The following is a 16,921-nucleotide window of genomic DNA, read 5'->3' as shown; positions in this document are numbered from 1 at the left end:
TTCTTAGAAGTCCTATAAGAACAGCAAGCTACTCAGTCATAACATATGTGCATATTCAAGTTTAAATTGTTAGGTAGCCACTGTAATATGAATTTAAATATCTTTTTGATCTGATTAACTTATTTCTGTACTAGAATATACCATGAGCATTTGATCCATATCACATAGAAATATTTTTTTCAAATGCACATTGGAACTCCTTGGCATTACATATAACCTCCTGCTCTCGAGCTCTCCCACTTTCACAGAGAACATGCATTTATTTGCTGTGAGACTGTGCTCTGTAAGAAAGAACTTTCAAGAGAACCCTGGGCATCTCTTGGTTACACATACTCTGTCTACAGGACTATAGTAAACACCCTGGAATACTACCTGTTTTCTGATTGCCAGTAGCTAGGCATTTTCTGTTAGAACTGAAAACAATGTCTAGTCCCTGTCTTCAGAAATATTAGGAGCAAATTTAAGACCTTGGTTCAATAACATCATTGCCAAAAATGAAATAACTTGGAAATAAATGTATCCATCACCCATCACGCTCTGGTCATCTAGATAAGAATAAAGAAGAGAGTGAGAAGAACATGTTGGACCAAAACTAGCAGAGGCAAGAGGACTGATGTAAGTGTTTCTTGAGAGCAGAACTCCTCTTACAGGTTGCACAGCTAAGAGAGTATGAATTTGTGACATAAATTGCAGCATATGATGACAATTAAATTTATTTCTGAGCCGGGCGTGGTGGCGCACGCCTTTAATCCCAGCACTCGAGAGGCAGAGGCAGGCGGATTTCTGAGTTTGAGGCCAGCCTGGTCTACAAAGTGAGTGCCAGGACAGCCAGGGCTACACAGAAAAACCCTGTCTCGAAAAACAACAAAAAAAAAAACAAAAAAAATTTATTTCTGAATGATATTATAGTGGTGTGATTAAAGCAGACAGTGTATATTGCATATGTTTTCCTCCAGGTTTCTATTTTAATGTAACTTTCAATATTATCCCATTATTTTAGAGTATTGCATGTCATTTCAAAGATGGAAACCTTCGCTTAATTGAGTAAACTTTTGAAATTTCTGAATAAATTCTCCTCTCAAAAATAAAATGCCTCTATGAGTATCCCGTTATACATGCTATGCAATAATGAAGAAATCATAGCCTGGTAAACATAATGAGAGTAGCTACATTTTCTACTGGATTTAAGTCTAGATTTGGAGGTAAAATTCAAACCTAGCATCTTTTTCTTCCAGGAAGCCTGTGGCTAGACAGGTTATAGGCCCTAGTGAAGAATCTACTACTATTATTCTACTAAATGGACATATTATTAAACATAATAACTTGATTGATCGATAGATTAATGCATCTCTCAAATCTAGTCAAAGAACCTACTATTTTCTGTAGACAGATTATTATCATAAAGATCCATGACTAGCCAAAGCACAGTGAATAAGAGATTTTTGAATGCTCACAGGACCTTCTCAGAAGTTAGAGGCTCATTGTGGAATATGAGACAGAAGGACTTTAAGTGCCTGAGGAAGTGTACGACTACAAGCAAACAATATTCTACTGACCTGACTGAACAGCACCTCATATGAATTCACAGTAATTGTAACAGGATATACAAGTTCTTTGGGAGCTCAGGCATAGATAATGAACACTAAATGTTTGATTATGTTTAGAAACTGTTTTTTTTTGCAGGCTTCAAGTTCTCATGTACATTAACAATGTATTATTTTAGATTTTTGCAGTGAAAAATAGCAAAAATAGCAAAACAATTTCTTACTGTTTCCTTGACAATTATAAGAAATATTCAATGTTTTTGGAACTGAATATTAGGTACTCATTCCTAGCCTTGGATAAATTTTATAGCCCAGGACATAATTAACAAATGTGGGAGTATGGGTGCCACATGATTGCTTGTGTAAAATACAGATTCTTACTCTACCTCTTTAAAGTTGCTAAATAAGAACCAAGGTACAAATACCTTGACATGAGTCATTAACTAGTTTAATATTAGAGAACAAATTATGTGTGTTTCTACAGAATACCATAAATAAAAATATGTTAATACTTTGTCATTCTTTTCATAAGAAACTATGAAAGTAGTCATCTATGTTTTGTTGAAGTCATTCTGAATGATCTGATTATTCTAAGAATAACTTTGTATCTATTAGTCATAATATATTAGTTCTGACACAGAGGTTTGCAAGACATTGCTGTACTGTGGGATAGAACTGCCCACAGTTTAGTAGGTAACTAATTCATGATCTGTAGCATCCCAACCTCTTCACAGTGCATCATTCCAATCAGCCAATCATTCTCTGAAGACACATCTGCTTTCCAGAAATTCTCCTTCACAGTACTCGGGTAATCAATACTGTATCTCACAAATGATTTAATAAATAACCCAACAGTCTTCCTGACAAGGCTACCTCATGGTGGACTATATGGAAAATGATTGTACAATGCAGTACATTGACTTCAAGTACTTTTAAACAAATGTCCCTTAGTTCCATGGAGAAAAATGAAGTGATTGAATGATCGATTTTGTCAGCTTGAATTTCCCAGTCTAAATGACAGAAAAAAAGATAATATAGAAGAGACTGTACTTGATTTTTTTGTAAAATAAAATGGATTTGTATGAGAAGCACTACTGTTAGTGAGTTTAAAAGTATGAAACAGAAGATATAGAGTCAACGGGAATTAGAATGTACGTAACACTAGGTGCTGTAAATGTTCTTCTTGAAGGTCTCTCTTCATTTTTTCACAGTATTTTTTAACCATTATACTGAAACACAGAGGAAATTTGATCAATCATGAGTGATGCAAAAGCAACTTGATGGAATCCTGAAAAAAAACAGGAAAACAGTTATCTCTAAGCTTATAATGCTATGGATATTTGTCTTATTCATCAATATTATGTTGATTAGTCTGGATAATATAATATTTCATTTATTTTCTGCTTCAAAAGTCAGTAAGGTCATAGAGTATTCATGTACTGTGAGACAGGAATGAAATGTAAACCCAGACTTTACCACCTGTGTTCCAATGTCACTAATCAGGAACAAGGAGATCCTCTTAGGCAATTAAAGTTAAGAACATTTTAAACTTCAGAACTACAGTTCCACCTATGTATGAATCAAACCGTGGTCTTTATAAATTATACAGTAGCTTTTATAAGAGAAAAATCACTAAATTGAGTGGTTTGCTATGAGTGTGGTATTAACCTGGTGGATTAAGTTTACCTAATTGCCTGAACTTAGAGTATTGCATGCATGGCTACTGTGCCACCTGTGTGTCAATAGGTGGCAGAGAGGAGAGAGGCTATGTCTAAGTTCAGTGTTCTGACCTGAACACTGCTAGAAGCTTAACACTCCCTGAAGAAAGCAAGGATAAGATGACCATAAGTTTACCAGACTGGAACCAGGGGGCCAGACTAGGAGCTACCTTGGATGACCACTAGTTGGGCACAGCGCTGGCCAGATGGGATTCCAGGGTGGGGATCTAGCAGGAAACTAGGCAAACTCTGTCTGTAGCAAATCAGAGACTAGAACCTCACTCAAAGACCACAGAATCTTGTCAGGAGTGAGCCCAAATCAGACAACCCGATACGGGGCCATCTTGTTGAAGATGAACAACAGTCTGGTCCCATGGACCTGGACAGGGAGCTATCTTTAGATGACTTTCAGGCACTGCACAGGCTTACTGGAGGGTCATGACTGAGGTGAGCCCTGCCCAATTCCATAATGCATGGGATGGTTATGACACTCAAGAGATCTTGGGAACGACTTAGAGGAGCAAGTATGTGGTAGAGAAATGGAAAAGAAGGAGAAACAGAAGAACATGGGCACAATGAAGAGAGACAGAACTGGAGACTCAAGTGTAGTGAGAATTAGCTTGATGTAAGTAGCTGAAGATGCCACGTGTAACCATAGTGGGGATTCTTGTGTGAGAGCTAGTCCAGCCTCTTGTCCACTGTGTGGTTGTGAGGATGAGGGAGAGATGCCCTGCCCTCCTCCCTAGTCTCTTGTCATCTGTATCAGGTGGGAGACCTGTCCCTCAGGTCATAAGAGTGGAAGAACTGGCCCTGTTCCTTACTGGATGCAACATTCAGCCTCTGTACCTCTTCTGTGCAATACAGTAGAGCTGGCCCTGATGGCATGGGTGTGAATGAGGTGGCCTTGAGGGCTTAGAGGAAGGAGGCAGGGTGTGATCTTTGCTTACAGCTACATTGGATGAGCCATCTGGGGAGTGGTGGGAGAGCTCATGGTGTGGGTGTAGTAAATCAGGCAGGCTGACCAACCCAGATAACTCTCAGGACCAAATGCGAGGCTTTGAGCTGGCTCAGCCCAACATCTAATCCATTGATGAACTGCTAGAGTGGTTGAGTAGGCTGATCCTACAGATACAAAACTACAGGATACCTATGACACAGGGCACAACAGGATATCTGAGAGGAGTCCCATTAAGGTTCCAGTATTGATATGTAGCAGAAGCCAGAGGGCTCCTACCAGGTTAAGGACTCATTGCAATGAGCACTTGTAAGCAAAGAAGTATGGACAAACTGTATTCTTTGAGATATACCATAACACACTACAACTTAAACAATGAGATTTTTTTTCCCTCTATTAGAGGGCATTGCAAGGATAGAAGTTAGATAGAGGATAAAGGGGAGAAGAGTTTGATAGTGGTGCATGATGTAAATTCACAAAGAACCAATGAAAAGTTTTTTTAAAAACAGCACACCTCATTAATACTTAAGCCAGTTTTGCTCCTCCCTGTTTATGTGCCAGACCTTCTGCTTCTCATGAAAATAAGAAATTGCTATTCCTTTAGACAAAAATACAGGAAGGTTATTTATTCAGCTAAAATGCATGATTTTCCTGTTCAAATATAAACTACTTAAGATGGTTGAATTAGCAAAATAGTCAGGCTGTTATTGAAGACTTATAAAGTCTTTTATGTATTTTGGAAAAAGAATCAAATAAGACATCATTGCATTTTAGTCACTACATAGGCTTGACACTAAAATTCTTGATTGCTTTTCATGGGAAAAGGACATAATAAAAGATTCTATTGTATTTTACACAGATAGCATGAAAAATAAAAATAAGTATCATAGTCAGAAATGGGAACTTCAAGTGTATTGCTTTATTTGTTAAATGGATTTCAGTGAAGTAGAACCATCATTGATATCAGGTTTAAAAGTCTGAAGTTCTGGTAGAATTGTGTCCAATTTTCTGAGGAACCACCAAACTGATTTCCAGATGGTTGTACCAGCTTGCAGTCCCACCATCAGTGGAGGAGTGTTCCTCTTTTTCCACATCCTCATCAGCATCTGCTGTCACTTGAGTTTTTGATCTTAGCCATTCTGAGTGGTGTGAGGTGGAATCTCAGGTTTGTTTTGATTTAAACATTTTTTGCAGGTGCTTCTTAGCCATTCAGTATTCCTCAGTTGAGAATTCTTTGTTTACCACTGTACCCCATTTTTTAACATGGTTGTTTGGTTTTTTTGAGTCCAGCTTCTTGAGTTCTTTATATACATTGGATATTAGCCCCCTATCAGATTTAGGATTGGTAAAGATCTTTTCCCAATCTGTTGGTTTCCTTTTGGTCTTATTGACAGTGTCCTTTGACTTAAGCAATTTTATAAGGTCCCATGTGTCTATTCTTGATCTTACAGCACTAGGTATTAGTGTTCTGTTCGGGGAACTTTCCCCTGTGCCTATATCTTTGAGTTTCTTCCCTACTTTCTCTTCTGTAAGTTTCAGTCTCTGTTTTTATGTGGAGTTCTTTGATCCACTTAGACTTGAGATTTGTACAAGGAGATAAGAATGGATCAATTCTAATTCTTCTACATGATAACAGCCAGTTGTGCCACCACCATTTGTTGAAAATGCTTTCTTCTTTCCACTGGATGGTTTTAGTTCCTTTGTCAAAGATGAAGTGACCATAGGTGTGTGGGTTCATTTCTGTGTCTTCAATTCTGTTCCATTGATCTTCCTGTCTGCTGCTGTACCAGTACCATGCAGTTTTTATCAAAATTACTCTGTAGTAAAACTTGAGGTTGGGGATGGTGATTCCAGCAGAGGTTCTTTTATTGCTGAGAATAGTTTTTGCTATCCTAGGATTTTTGTTTTTCAGGATGAATTTTCAAATTGCCATTTTTAATTCTGTGAACAATTGAGTTGGAATTTTTATGGGGATTGCATTGAATCTGTATATTGGTTTCCACAAGATAGCCATTTTTACTATATTAATCCTGCCAATGCATGAACATGGGAGATCTTTCCATCTTCTGAGATCTTTTTTGATTTCTTTCTTCAGAGACTTGAAATTCTTATCATACAGATCTTTCGCTTCCTTAGAGTCACACCAAGGTATTGTATATTATTTGTGACTATTGTGAAGGGTGTTGTTTTCCTAATTTATCTCTCAGCCTGTTTATCCTTTGTGTAGAGAAAGCTCCTACCAGAAGATCCAGCAATACCACCCCTGGGTATATACCCAGAAGATGCTCCTACATGCAATAAGGATACATGTTCCACTATGTTTATATTAGCCTTATTTATAATAGCCAGGAGCTGGAAAGAGCCCAGATGTCCCTCAACAGAGGAATGGATACAGAAAATGTGGTACATTTACACAATGGAGTACTACTCAGCTATTAAAAACAATGAATTTATGAAATTCTTAGATAAATGGATCGATCTGGAGGATATCATCTTAAGTGAGGTAACCCAATCACAAAAGAACACACATGATATGCACTCATTGATAAGTGGATATTAGCCCAGAAGCTCAGAATCCTTCTTAGAAAGGGGAGCAAAATACCTATGGAAGGAGTTACAGAGACAAAGTTCAGAGCAGAGACTGAATGAATAACCATCCAGAGAGTGCCCCACTTTCGGATCCATCCCATAAATAACCGCCAAACCCAGACACTATTTCAGATGCCAACAAGAGCTTGCTGACAGGAGCCTGATAAAGCTGTCTCCTGAGAGGCTCTGCCTGTGTCTGGCAAATACAGAAGTGGATGCTCATAATCATTCATTGGACAGAGCACAAGATCCCCAAATGAAGGAGCTAGAGAAAGTACCCAAGGAACTGAAGGGGTCTGAAGCCCTGTAGGAGAAACACCAATATGAACTAATCAGTACCCCCAGAGCTCCTTGGAACTAAACCACCAATCAAAGAAAACACATGGTGGAACTTGTGGCTCTTGCTGTATATGTTGCAAAGGATGGTGTAGTCTCTCATCAATGGAAGGAAAGGCCCTAGGTCCTGTGAAGGTTCTATGCCCCAGTATAGGGGAAAGCCAGGATGGGAATGGGCATGGATGGGTTAGGGAGTAGAGGGAGGGGGAAGGGGATAGGGGACTTTTGGAGGAGAAACTAGGAAAGGGGATAACATTTGAAATGTAAATAAAGAAAATATCTAATAAAAATATTAAAAGATATATAGAAAAAATTTTTGAAGATGAAGAAGTTTAACCTTGTTGTGGATAGTCCTGGTGCTGTTTGAATTTTGATGCTAATTCAGCTTCCCCCAGAGGAGCTGCCTGAAATGAATAATGTTCAGGACATGTCTTGTAAGCCTTCCAATGAATAAAGAAACAAATCACTTGGCAGGTAGGCCGGACTTCCAGGTTGAAGAGAGAAAGAGAAGAGGCAGGAGAGAGATATAGGCTTTTGGACCTGGACAGCAGGAGGACAAGATGTAGCTACTAACGGCCCCCATTTACATGACAAATTGCTAGAGTTCATCACCAGAGGATTTAGATTTAATATGGCTTACAAGATTAGGATTCTAGTTGTTGTGCCTAGCGACTGAGTTAACATTGATTCTGAACTAAGTTTGTGTGGTGTTTTCCTTCACAAGCAAGCACGAATGGGTTCCAAATAGAAAGATACGTCTGCAATGCATGGATTTGCCAGAAGCACACCTCAAGAGACAGTGAGAATTTTGAAGCATGGGGCTGGCATGGTAGTGACCCACCAGTGGGAACTTAGCAAGCTGGGTGAAGAGATTTTGGAGCTGTGAGTCAGAGAGTCTTCACAAGATGAAAACAGGCTGGCCATGCCTGCCAGTCCCTGCCGGTGTACCTTGAACAGCAATTTTTAATATTTCCTGAAAGCAAATATCATAAGGAAAAGAGAACACACGAATAGAGACCTTTCTTTATTCTAAATAATTGCTTTGATTATTCACTTGAAATACAATGCCAAATAATATGTGAATGTAGAGATGACACATTCAAACTGGGCTGAGTCAAATCTGAATGAAAAGAAAATGATGGTTTACAATATAAACATGTTATAATAATAACTTTAATATAGTATAGTAACAAAATTTTATATATAGATAGTTTACTAAAACCCAGCATGCATTAAATATCACACGGAGCAGAAGAATATTAAATAAACAAAATCAATGTTTACTATTATCTATGTTCTACAACTGAAGTTTCATTAAGTCTGTCAACCAGCTACTTCATTTTATCATAAGTGAACCTATCCATCACCTTAATGTTCATTGCATTCCAATTCGTAATAGTTTTAAAGCATCTTAATCTTAAACTTAATAACTAAATGTTTGTTTTCCAATTCTTCCACTTTATCAATCATAGTCTGAAATCAACTGGTATTAATTGGACAACGCATTTACAACAACTTAAAACTATTTTGCTTTTTAGCTTTAAACAGTAAGACATTCCTTTAATATCTGACTTGATCTGACTTTGTTCAACATGAATATTCCCATTTCTCAGAATTTGTAATGCTTTAAGCTGCTCCTAAATAGATGAATTGACATTCAAAAAAAAAAGAAAGAAAGAAACAAAGAAAGAAAAGAAAAAAGAAAGAAAAAGACAGAAAAAAAACCAAAAAGTTATTTTATATTTATACATCTTCAGGTTAGAAATATGTTATTGGTTTTGACCTAAGTCTTACTGGTTTCAACCAAAATTTCTCATTGGTATTGCCTAAGCTATGACTTTTATAACACATCTTCTATGAGTCACATGGGAATGCTCTTGACAAAGTGATTCTAAGTGGTAAGTGTGCATGTTATTTCCTTCACTCTGTCATCTTCCAACAAGTCACCAGATGAGCATATGTAGCTCTATCAAGAATATATTTAAGAAAGGAGAATTTTATATAATACCTAGGAAATTTTCATTTTCCACACTTCCTGTGCTCATAAGTTCATGATTATTCACAATACTCATGGTGGCATTTATGCCCTATAATTTTCAAGAGTCTCTTTACCTGTACATTAGCTACTGCATTATCATAAACAGTTTGTGTATGGATAATTAAACCAATGATACTGAACTTAGAAACAATTTGAGTACTAATTGACAGGCCAGAATAGAAATCCAGACAGTATTTTAACTGGGATAGAGAATGTCTTTCTCTTATCAGAATTTATAGGAATAAATACTGAACAGGAATAATGTATTGATTTCTCAATCTGAGCTTTAGCCATGTTACTAGCTCCTTTCTGTTTTACACTAATAACACTGATAATTTCATTATTTGAGAATTTCATACATGAATATAATGTCTTTTGATCAAATCTGTCCCCTTTTATCTCCTTCAATTCCTTTCTTATGTCCCCTAGAACTTTCTGTAAACATAACTTTTATACATCTGATGTAAATGTCTTATTGGAGGTTTACTGCTGAATAAACTCACCCTTTCTAGTTCTTTTTGAACTGTGGTTGGCTAGTTCAACTTAGCTGTTCTGGTTAAAACTCCTCTTCAAGCTGACTAATTCAATCTTACTTCTCTCAGCTACTCACTGTATTGCTCTGCTTGGCCTCAAACTAACTCTGGAAATTTGTTCTAATTTTCTGCCTAACTTCTTATTCTCTGGCATCAACTGCCTCTGCTGACCTGCACTGCACTGCATGGACTCAGTTAAGGAATTTAACTCCCCTGCACGGCACTTCACTGCACTAACTCCCAACTGTCTGAGCTAAACTGACAGAACAGACTCACTTTGACCTCCAGTTTCTTCTTGAACTGCTCTTAAATGGCCTCACTTTCCTGTCTGTTCTTATAAGAGTTGGGTATATCCTATCTCTGATTCCTTTTGTCAACTCTTTTTCTGATTTAACACTTTGTCTGCCCCTCAATTAGATGCCACTTTCAAACATGGCTACTTCCTTCTACAAATTATCTTTGCCTATTTGTTTGGGATTATAGGTATGTACTAAGGACATGCCTATATTCCAGCCAGAGAAGCCATGTTGCATTCGTGGGTTTTTGTTTGTTTGTTTGTTTGTTTGGTTGGTTGGTTTGGTTTGGTTTGGCTTTTGTTTTTGGGTTTTTTTTTTTTTTTTTTTTTTTTGCCACTGAGTTTGTTCACTTAACTCTGAATATATGTGCAAGGATATAGGAACGTCTCTTGGAATATGGAGTCTCCCAGCTGCCACATCACTGAATAAAACTAACTTAACTGCCAGCAATCAATCACAATTCCTACTCAGCTAGGAGTGGTCCTTAAAGAACTGATATTCTAATGATAACTGTATTTCAACTCACCTTACTTACCTCTTTATGATGTTCCACAGTTAGCACTACACAGCCTATAGATATAATTCTATTTCTCCTGGGAAAAGTATGTATAAGCGACCACCGTCTCTTATCCATATTTCTACATTCACCGTCTGCATAGACAAACACACAAAAATAAATAAATAAATAAATAAATAATCTCATTAACTCCATAATCTTCCAGAATACCAGAAACCGGCAATGGAGAATTCTAAGAACTTGATGTTCTTTGGGGCCTTTTCAATGAATTACAAAATTTCACACACCAGAAGGTGCTGATAGAGCCCAGTGCTGCTACAGGGTCTTGGTATGTTCTTTAGTGCTAGATGGATCCCACACTGGTATGGCTACCTTGTATACTATACTTGCCAATGAATGAAAACTGAGAGGCACTTCATACACTAAGCTGGATTCACTTCCAGTGAACCTTCTAACAACAATGCCTATTATATCTTGCCTACCATAATAGTGTTCCACTGAAAACCTCTGGCAGTGACTAGTTGCATTACAGAGGAAGAGTACACAGATACTGCTATAAAGCACTTCCCTACAAGCCACACCAACAAAATATATTCAAAAAATACCCAAGAGACACATCAAAGCAATAATGTTTTTCTGTCAAAGACCTGCCTTTATTGACTTAGGGAAACAATCCTCAGATGGAGAAATACTAATTTAAGAATACAAGAAATTTGCTGGCAGTGGTGGAGCACACCTTTAATCCCAGCACTTGGGAGGCAGAGGCAGGTGGATTTCTGAGTTCGAGGCCAGCCTGGTCTACAGAGTGAGTTCCAGGACAGCCAGGGCTACACAGAGAAACCCTGTCTCGAAAATCCCCCCCCCCAACAACAACAACAACAACAAAAAAAAAAAAACAAGAAATTTGAAAGAAGTTACAATGTAAGATAATTCTTCGGAAGAAAGACATTATTCCTCTAATGATAGATTCTAAAAAGAAAGAAACAAAAAGAAATTGAAACCAGTTTGCCAAAGTTATATTTAGATTCAAATATAGTTTAACATTGTTCTAAAGAAACAAAACATACAGGGAATACACTTATTCCACAATGAATGAGTTATTAACAAATGTAACACACACACACACACACACACAATGGAATATAGTCCAGTTAAAAATAATAAAAGCATGGTTTTTATTAATAAGTATGGAACATGGCAAAACATATTTACAACTTTTAAACGGCAGCTAAAATTTGATCTCAAATAGAAATGAGCAGTAGTTACTAGAGATCATGTGTGGTTTGATAGTGAGAGGGATGGAGAAAAATTTGTGAATACTAGATCAAAACTGAGTTGGTAGAATAATTTACTCTATTTTGTTATACCTTAAGAAAAAACTATGATGAATTTAAAAAGAAGCAGGGGAGAGGGGCTAGGGGACATGTGGAGAGGAAGCTGGGAAGGGGGATAACATTTGAGATGTAAATAAATAAAATAACCAATAAAAAATAATGAAATGTAACTATGAACAATTTTGAATAAAATCCTTTTTGTAAAAAATTTTAAAAGATTCAAAACATCACTATAACAAAATCATAAAATATATTCATTATTAGTATTTTATTATTACATAATATTCTTTTTCTTCCTGTAGTCTTCTCAGACGACTCCATGGGAAGAGTGCTATCCACACACAACAGGACAGATACACTAATGAATTCACAGAGACTGACAGTACACACAAGACCTGCACCAGCTCAAATTAGACAACATCCCAGCATGGAGAAGAGGAAATAAACACAAAGTCTGATCCCTAACCATGGAGCTAGTTATAACTCATACTTCTTGGTAAAGAGAAAATTGATTTTTCTCCAATGAAATACTGGATATATCTATCACAAACGACAAATTTTGAATGCTACCCAAAGTTTTGTGCTGTAATTTTCCATCATCAGAGAAGCTTAATTTTATCATGTTTAATGAAGAGATTCACAACCAACTTGGCAATAACATGTAATTGTGTTCAGTCCTAAATAGTTTATCTATATTGCCCCTATCAAGGCTGAAGAAAATCGCCGAAGAACAAGAAGAAAAATGTAAGAGGCAGAGCTTTATGAAGAGTACAGCAACACTGACTTCTGGACACGACCTAGCCACTGCACTCATGAACGCACTGTGTTTTCCTGCAGAAAACTTGAAAAGGATTCGACTTGTCATTATCATGATATGTGGGTCTCACAAAATCATACTACTCAATGAGAAACTGGTGGTAGCTAATGGGTATTGTGAGAGATGGTGTCACTTTCCTATATAGTGTAGCCTATGATAAGTTGACCAATTTCCAATGCTATCTTCTCACTCATGCTCATGTAAAAAAATCACAACTTAACTCATTGTGTTAGAATGACAAAAAAGAGAACAGAATAGGAGGGATTTGTGAGTAGAAGGGTTTCAGTAGAAGAGAGGAGAGGAAGAAAGAGTAGAATGGGATAAAAATCCATACAACTCAGCAATAAATGAATAAAGAAGCATGAATAAAGAAAGTCAGAAAGTAGTTAATTAATATACAGTACTGAAAATTAATTGTTACAAAAATGATAAATAGGGTTGTTTACTTTATTAAATATGTTTGGTTTGATCCAATTAATTTGATAAATTTTATACTATCACAAAGTGGAAACTGATTATATCATGGGTGTAATTAATAGATATTATATTCACTAGATATTCTTTTAATTAAAGAATGAAAACATCGACTCTTCCTTTGGTTAAGACAGTTAATGTTTAGGAAATATAGTTTAGTTCTAAGACTACCAGGATTTTGGAGTAATAATTTTAAATTATATCTAAGAACATTTAAAAAGCATCAAAAATTGAAAAATTCAATGTACTAGTAACTATGTGTGATAATAATGTACCTTATAGAAAAATATTGATTTTTTCCTATAGATAAATAAAAAAATTGTATTTGTTTATATCAATGTATACATTGCTTATTTTTGTAATATATGTTTATACAAATAAATAGATAAATGGAAAATAACATCATCAATGGAATATTTATGTCATATTTTTCTATATTTGTGAAAAAGTAAAACATTATTAAACATCAGTTGTTAATTATTTTTATTATGAGGTTGATGAGTAGATAAAAGTATGTTACCGTTTTAGATGAATCAGCACACTTTGAAGAAAAAAAAACAGAAAATAGGATCCTGTTTAAGCTCATTTTTAAAATTCAAGATTGATTCAAATTCACATTAATTTACATACCTACAATGAATAAGAATTAAAAAACAAAATCTGTAAAGAGGTTATGCTAATCTTGACAGTTATCTTTAATAATGTATGGAAAAGAGTGAAAACCACCTTTAAATAGACTTTATACTCTAATTACTTTCTTCTGATTTCTTAAGCAGAAGAAACAAAAGAAAATTTTATCATTAATTTTAGAAATCTGAAAATTGAATCTAAAACTGCATTTTAAAATATTGCTATGTAGTAAGTATCTCAAAAGCTGATATTTAAAATGTTTATTTGCATCCAAACTCTATCATTATGCAAACATTTTATAAGACTTAAGATTTCATATAGTAGTTCAACAAAATGCTATAAATTGGATCCTAATAGTAACTTACTATCTGGGTTATTCATAAGTCGTCTTGTGACATGATTTTCAGTAACTAGCTGTATAACAGAGAGAATGGAAGAATGGTATCTCAGCCTTCCAGGGCCTTTAGGCTTCCTTTTAAAAAATGAAGCAAATCTGGGAGCCAAGGCTTGGATGATCTAAGATATTTCTGAAAGTTTGAGAAACAACTGGCTTATCCAAGGCAGGCTGAAGTCAGTGCCAGCTGTCTTGAGCAAATAAGCTGCAATGGGTAGGCTTGAGAATTCCTCTTTGTACATACTCCAAAACATAGGTTCCATTTTATTGGACTTTGTTCTTCCTTCAGGCTTCTTTGTAAGATCAAGAGATTTCAATTTAAGCTTAAATAAATATATTTCATTAGTTTGGGGATTGTTAATTCTTATTTTAAAATAAGATAATTATATTGGGTGCCAGGTGCTAGATAGTGAATATTATTAGTCTTTCATAGACAAGTTAATTCAAGGAAAACAAAGATGTGAAAATGTTAAAAGTAACACAGACATATTCAAACAAATCAAAATGAAGGCCCGGTCACTTGGAATAGGACAAAACCTTAGGACAATTTCTAAGAATACATTCTTCACTTTTATCTCGTGTACTTACAATCATGGAAACCACAAGAGCCATAATTAAGGCGAAGAGAGGGAACCTCATGTTTGACTGTGTCCTGCAAAAACACAGATGAAAAATCGGTAACTCATCACAGTATACTCTAAAACACTGCAGAACATAATGGAAGTTTAAAGACAATTGGAACACATCACCTAACATTGGGATATGTAGATATTAGTTAGGCTATCAGTGAGCACAAAGGAGTGTTGTGGAAAATAAACCCTAACATGCAATGTAAGCATGTGGCTGAGCATCTACATAGACGGAGTGAATGAGAGCATAGGTAAAGAGTGGAGTAAAGTATGAGTCAGTTGCCTTGTGGTGAATGAAGTGGCAAATTAGGAGACAGCAAAGAAACAAAAGAAAGCAGGAGGTACACTGATAGTGCCCAATTATATCAGGCTACAAAGTGGACAATCCTACAATAAATTGACAATCCAGGTTTCCCTAGGTTTTCTAGTCAGAGAGAGTGCCACCAGGGATGATTATCAGGCAACAGCATTAGAGAAATGGCACGAAAGTAAAATGAGAAGCTTTAAAGATAATCAGTGGAAGTGAATCAAGATGGGATGGACGAAAGGTAAGAAACTGACATTTACTATAATTTACACAAGTGAGTCTGACTTATGCAGAATGCACCTGACTTGCTTTCTTCCCCAGTCTCTCCAGCAAAGTTCATCATCTCTATATTGAACAGCAGACCAAATACTGTATCAAATATAAATGAGGAATCTTTGTCTTAATCTTTTGTAGTGCTCTCACAAGGGAAGAAGTTGTTCTTTTTCCCTACTTATTCATAATAACAAACAAAGTCACCATCAGATGTCATCAATCTATTCCCATATGCTTTTCTCAACACATTGTGTTGAGAAAGACCCCAATGGGGCTTTGGTCTAGCCAGTACATCTTAAGCACACATACTTTGTTCTGAGTCAGGAGCATGAATGAGTCAGAAAAGAGCACTGAAGTACTGAGAGCCATGGTACCTTGCAGAGTTGAATGCATAGGAAACTTGATTACATTGTTTTTCTTTAGGCCAGTTAATTCTATTTTTTTAAAGATTTATTTTATAATTTATTTTGTGTACATGAGTTCACTGTCACTTTCTTCTGACATACCAGAAGAGGGCATTGGATCTCATTACAAATGGTTGTGAACCACCACATGTTTGCTGGAAATTGATCTCAGGACCTCTGGAAAAGCAGTCAGTGCTCTTAACCACTGAGCCATCTCTTCAGCTCATGGTCAGTTAATTCTAACGAGGTTGTACAACACATGAGCAGAATGAGAAGGTAATATGAATAACTTAAACACATTATCAACTTGTTTACAGGTTGTGTCAAAATTTGATTTCTAAGGCAAGCTTCAAACATGATTTCTCAAAAAAATTTTTCCTACTTAAGTCTTTCTTGATAATTATAATATTGATTATCTATCTATCTATCTATCTATCTATCTATCTATCTATCTATCTATCTGTCAAAATAAAAAGAAGTTGATAGAAAACAGAAGCTGTAGGTACATTAAGATATTTAGTTTTACAAGCTTGCAATCCCACCAGTGGGTGGGTAGGGGAGCAAGGTGGAGGGAGGTTATAGGGAACTTTTGAGATAGCATTTGAAATGTTTATAAAGAAAATATCTAATAAAAAAGATAATTAGTTTTATCCACCTATTTACTGAAAATAGATTGTTAAGGGATGATGAAAGTATGTAGTCCTAAAATTTATGTTAAGGCGCTCATAAAGATACTGAGTTAAAGATATGTTTGTGTCAGGATCCTACTGGGACATTCAAGTACTGAGGTTGGGTGTAGAGTGGGCAGACCAGAGGCTGATTACCTCTGGCCTTCCTTCACTTTCTCTTATTGTTCTGGGGGACAGAAACTGATGACTTCTGGCAATTAACTCTTTTGCTCTCCTGAAGTCCAAACTGAGGACTTTTGGCCCTTTAACTCTCTCTTGCTATTCTAAGGTCAAAAGCTAATGGCTTCTGGAAATTACTCCCTGCTGATAGCAACAGGGGATTAAGATAGAATCTTAGTTACTTGGGCTCTTTACTCTTTGACTCAGGGGCCTCAGGATGGCCAGGCTTTCAGCTTCTTCATGAGATAGAGAGAAAGAAAAGAAACAAAACAAAGAGATGAGAAA

The 16,921-nt window shown here is 36.2% G+C and overlaps 1 pseudogene; it reads left to right on the top strand.

Annotated features, from left to right (window-relative positions):
- The first annotated feature begins 3,237 nt into the window (after positions 1-3,237).
- LOC115031221 (small nucleolar RNA SNORA17) lies at positions 3,238-3,360 on the top strand (annotated as a pseudogene).
- The last annotated feature ends 13,561 nt before the right edge of the window (positions 3,361-16,921 follow it).

The sequence above is a fragment of the Mus caroli genome, unplaced genomic scaffold (assembly GCF_978045245.1).
Source record: "Mus caroli unplaced genomic scaffold, Mus_caroli_1 scaffold_4, whole genome shotgun sequence".
Taxonomy (NCBI): Eukaryota; Metazoa; Chordata; class Mammalia; order Rodentia; family Muridae; genus Mus; species Mus caroli.
Note: the sequence above shows the minus strand (reverse complement) of the source record. Positions and strands in the feature narration are given on the sequence as shown.